Below are 5,000 nucleotides of genomic sequence, written 5' to 3'. Positions count from 1 at the left end.
GTTAAAGGATTTAAAGTGTACTCATTCCGATTACGGGGCCTCGGATGAGTCCCGTATCGTTATTTTTCGTCACTACCTCCCCGTGCCGGGAGTGGGTAATTTGCGCGCCTGCTGCCTTCCTTGGATGTGGTAGCCGTTTCTCAGGCTCCCTCTCCGGAATCGAACCCTGATTCCCCGTTACCCGTTACAACCATGGTAGGCGCAGAACCTACCATCGACAGTTGATAAGGCAGACATTTGAAAGATGCGTCGCCGGTACGAGGACCGTGCGATCAGCCCAAAGTTATTCAGAGTCACCAAGGCAAACGGACCGGACGAGCCGACCGATTGGTTTTGATCTAATAAAAGCGTCCCTTCCATCTCTGGTCGGGACTCTGTTTGCATGTATTAGCTCTAGAATTACCACAGTTATCCAAGTAACGTGGGTACGATCTAAGGAACCATAACTGATTTAATGAGCCATTCGCGGTTTCACCTTAATGCGGCTTGTACTGAGACATGCATGGCTTAATCTTTGAGACAAGCATATGACTACTGGCAGGATCAACCAGGGAGCTGCGTCAACTAGAGCTGAGCAGCCGGCCGCCCGGGAGTGTGTCCCAGGGGCCCGCGCGAACACGCAAGCGTCCGCTCAATTATTCTGCAAACAGGAGGAGGCTGAGCTCCCCTGCACAATACACCTCGAAACCCTCTCAGGTCCCGGCGGCGCGCAGCGCCGTCCTAAGTACTTGGTCGGGTTCGAGAGAGGCGCAATCGCCCGGAGTTAGGCGAGTAGACGCTTTAGGTGCGACCACCCGTGCTCCCAACTGAGCTTGCCGCTGCCGACAGAGGCCCGGGAGCGTGCTGTCGTGGCATTGCCGGCGGGAGACAACACGCGCCACCTACGGTGACCGGCAGCTCCAACGCCAGCGCCACAGAAGGGCAAAGGCCCCACGTGGGTGCCGAAGCGAACTCTCCCAGCACAGCGCACGTGCCAACACGTCTGCACAACTGCGATACAAACCACCAGCGAGAACCGCTGGGGCGACCGAGCAGCAGACGGCGTCGCGGCGCCGAGTGCCGGGCGGCGGCGCATCCTCAACGCACACAGTCCTCAATCGGACCAGCACACTGCAGATGTCCACCGCGCTTCGCACCGGGCCGGCGAGGACCCACTTTGGCTGCACGGCGCCGCGCGCAGGGTGCCCCGGCGCGCAGCTGCGCCGCCTGCCGCGTCCGTCGGCCGGCGCGCCTGCCACTGGGCGCCCCCACCAGCCGGCTGTAGCGCGTGCGCCCACGCACCGCGCGGCCAGCACGCCGGGCGGCCCCCCCTCACCGGCCGGGGACAGTCCCACCCACCCACAGCCGCGTATCGCTTCACACCCAGATTCACATTCACGTTCGTTGGTATGGTGGGGACCGCTTCGTAGCTGTACCGATCGTTGCCCTCACAGATGTACCTCCAGCAAGGACAACCGCACCACAACGGGTTACCAGTTGTTCATTTGCGTAACGTCACCAGTAAACGTACACGTCCATCCCCGTTTGCAAAGTCAACTATTATTGCATGCCTGCCTGTCAGGTGTCAAGACACACTACATCCGCTCACATCCACGCAACAAAATGTGCCCGACTAGAGGGCACGTGGAAGGTGCCCCCGTACGTATGCGATGTCCATTGCGCGACCAACTGTCAACCGGCCTCTGTAGCATGTCGCAGATGTGGAACGCGGGGCACCGTGCTATCACATTGTGTGAGAAGAGACTACTACGTCTGCATACACGCGCCACTACATGAACAGACGGCTCATGCTGATCGCCATCCACTGCGTCCATTACTCCCACACGTCTCTATGGCGTACCACACTGCAATGCAGCTGTTATGGGGAGATGACACGTAGCTGTGTACACAACATTCTGAGCGGGTTGCGGTTGGACAATACATTAATGTAACGTGTCATATGCCAATTACAGAGCAGGGTAAGGCACAACTTGGGTTAGGTTAAGGCACAACTTGGGTTAGGTTAAGGCACAACTTGGGTTAGGTTAAGGCACAACTTGGGTTAGGTTAAGGCACAACTTGGGTTAGGTTAAGGCACAACTTGGGTTAGGTTAAGGCACAACTTGGGTTAGGTTAAGGCACAACTTGGGTTAGGTTAAGGCACAACTTGGGTTAGGTTAAGGCACAACGTGGGTTAGGTTAAGGCACAACGTGGGTTAGGTTAAGGCACAACGTGGGTTAGGTTAAGGCACAATGTGGGTTAGGTTAAGGCACAATGTGGGTTAGGTTAAGGCACAACGTGGGTTAGGTTAAGGCACAATGTGGGGGTAGATTGCGGTACAAATTGCATTACATTGCGGTGCAAATTGCATTACATTGCGGTGCAAATTGAGTTACATTGCGGTGCAAATTGAGTTACATTGCGGTGCAAATTGAGTTACATTGCGGTGCAAATTGAGTTACATTGCGGTGCAAATTGAGTTACATTGCGGTGCAAATTGAGTTACATTGCGGTGCAAATTGAGTTACATTGCGGTGCAAATTGAGTTACATTGCGGTGCAAATTGCGTTACATTGCGGTGCAAATTGCGTTACATTGCGGTGCAAATTGCGTTACATTGCGGTGCAAATTGCGTTACATTGCGGTGCAAATTGCGTTACATTGCGGTGCAAATTGCGTTACATTGCGGTGCAAATTGCGTTACATTGCGGTGCAAATTGCGTTACATTGCGGTGCAAATTGCGTTACATTGCGGTGCAAATTGCGTTACATTGCGGTGCAAATTGAGGTAGGTTAAGGTGCAACACAGGTTAGGTTAAGGTGCAACATAGGTTAGGTTAAGGTGCAAGATGGGTTAGGTTAAGGTGCAAGATGGGTTAGGTTAAGGTGCAAGATGGGTTAGGTTAAGGTGCAAGATGGGTTAGGTTAAGGTGACATAGGTTAGGTTAAGGTGACATAGGTTAGGTTAAGGTGACATAGGTTAGGTTAAGGTGACATAGGTTAGGTTAAGGTGACATAGGTTAGGTTAAGGTGACATAGGTTAGGTTAAGGTGACATAGGTTAGGTTAAGGTGACATAGGTTAGGTTAAGGTGACATAGGTTAGGTTAAGGTGACATAGGTTAGGTTAAGGGGGACATAGGTTAGGTTAAGGTGACATAGGTTAGGTTAAGGTGACATAGGTTAGGTTAAGGTGACATAGGTTAGGTTAAGGTGACATAGGTTAGGTTAAGGTACAAACTGGGTTGTGTTATGGTACACATTGCGTTGTAGTACAGTACACGTTAGGTTTGGGTACGGTACACAATGTGGTATGGGATGGCGTGTTGTGGGGGGGGAGGGGGGGGGGGGGAGGTTCGTTGATATCGACCGTAGGACGTGGATGCCCGAGGCAGCGTCAGTGTGTCAAAGGAGTTATGTCACGTCGGGATGCGCTTTTCGCCAGTGAGAGGGGGCGAGCCGTGTCTGTGGTTGCGGCAGACCTGTGTGTTTCATTCCTGCCAGTGTGTTTGTGCTGTAAGACGAGGCAGTGTGGTGGTGATGGGTGCACCCCTGTGTAGGACATGTGTGGGTGTTGGTGGCTTCTCTGAGCAATTGTGGTTGTCGGACGAGTGGGGTATTCTGTTTTATGATTGGACCTCCCGGTCTGGTTATCATAGCGTAGTTGGTGTACTGTGGCGGATAGGATGCACCGGACGTTGGTCCATGCTGGTGCTTAGTAGTTGTATCTGTGTCTGTTACAGGCAGAGAGTAGTGTGTGATAGAGTGTGTGGCTGACGTGTGGTTCATTTTGTGTGTACGGACGTTCAGCATGTATAGGGGCATTTGCGTATATAATCTATCATAATCTATCTATGTGGGCCTGCATAGTTTACTGAGCAGTGCTGTGAGGTGACTGAACTACGAGTGACGTACTGATTTACAGCGGAATGATTGCCTTGTACCAAAGATGGAGTATCGGCTCTACGACAGCGTTGGCACCGCAGGAAATGGTCTCGTAAAACGGCCCTCCCACCGTCATCGTTGTGAGGGGGTAGGGACCGCCTATATTCTGAGAGGAGCCCTGTTTGCCACTGGGCGTGGGGTCTCGCATCCTGCGGTTCAGTGCCCCCAGGGAAGCGCGCGGAGGTGGTGCTGCTGCTGCTGCTGCTGTAGCAAGCGAGCTACTTACAGCATGTATAGGGACAGCGGGAATATGGCATATTCGATATAACTCTTCATGAAACGCAAGATATAGGGGCGGATTGCACGTTACGAGTGCGGGAAGAGTCCGCCGTTCATCCGCTGGAGTTGCGATTTGGGCGGTTGGGGTGGGGGCACGTGCGGGTGCGGGTGGAGCGATTGTCGGTCGACGACTTCGTGCGACGCAGGCACAGGCGTTGGGGCTCCTGTGGTGGGCAGATGATGCAGGGTTTGTGGGTGGCGTCGGAAAATGGGCACTGTGGGACCTAGCGATGTCGTAGTCGGCGTGGCGTCTCATAGATGGCGGTATCATCGGTGCAGCAGGTCATGTTGCGGGGGACCTGCAGGTGGCGGTATTTTTGTTTGTGGTGCGCTCGACATGGTGGACGTAGTGTCGTCCGATTCGCGTAGATGGAGCTATTGCATGTGGTTTCGTCACATTGTCATAGATGGCGGTGCCGTGTTTTGGAGGTATGGTTGGCGTAGTTTCGTTGGATTCCTGTAGATGGAGGTGTCGTTTCTGGGCCGGATGGCAATGTAGTTTGGTCACATTCCCAAAGATGGCTGTGTTGTGCCTGTGGGCGGCATTGTCAACATCATGCGGTATGGTCTGTTTATTGTGGACGTTGATGGCGTCGGGACCAGAGGGCGCGCGCGAACCGTTGACCACGCGTTATTCACGCAAGCATACTTCGTACTATTTTCCCACCCTCCTATTACTCGTTGCAGATACATGGAAATAATAAACGCCCTCAACGAAATGATGTTCACTCTCTGTTGCATCTGTCCACAGGGACAGAACAATTGACGACGTCACAAAACAACAATAATAATTCACTG

At 53.2% G+C, this 5,000-nt stretch overlaps 1 non-coding gene across 1 annotated transcript in view; it reads right to left on the bottom strand.

Annotated features, from left to right (window-relative positions):
- LOC126147288 (small subunit ribosomal RNA) overlaps positions 1-554 on the bottom strand; it is a 1,909-nt gene extending 1,355 nt beyond the window's left edge. Inside the window, exon 1 of the ribosomal RNA XR_007530148.1 lies at positions 1-554. This exon is cut by the window's left edge and continues 1,355 nt beyond it. This is a non-coding gene — a ribosomal RNA (small subunit ribosomal RNA).
- Between the last annotated feature and the right edge of the window lie 4,446 nt (positions 555-5,000).

This window comes from Schistocerca cancellata, unplaced genomic scaffold (genome assembly GCF_023864275.1).
Source record: "Schistocerca cancellata isolate TAMUIC-IGC-003103 unplaced genomic scaffold, iqSchCanc2.1 HiC_scaffold_851, whole genome shotgun sequence".
NCBI classification, from domain to species: Eukaryota; Metazoa; Arthropoda; class Insecta; order Orthoptera; family Acrididae; genus Schistocerca; species Schistocerca cancellata.
This window is presented reverse-complemented; position numbering and strand designations above follow the sequence as displayed.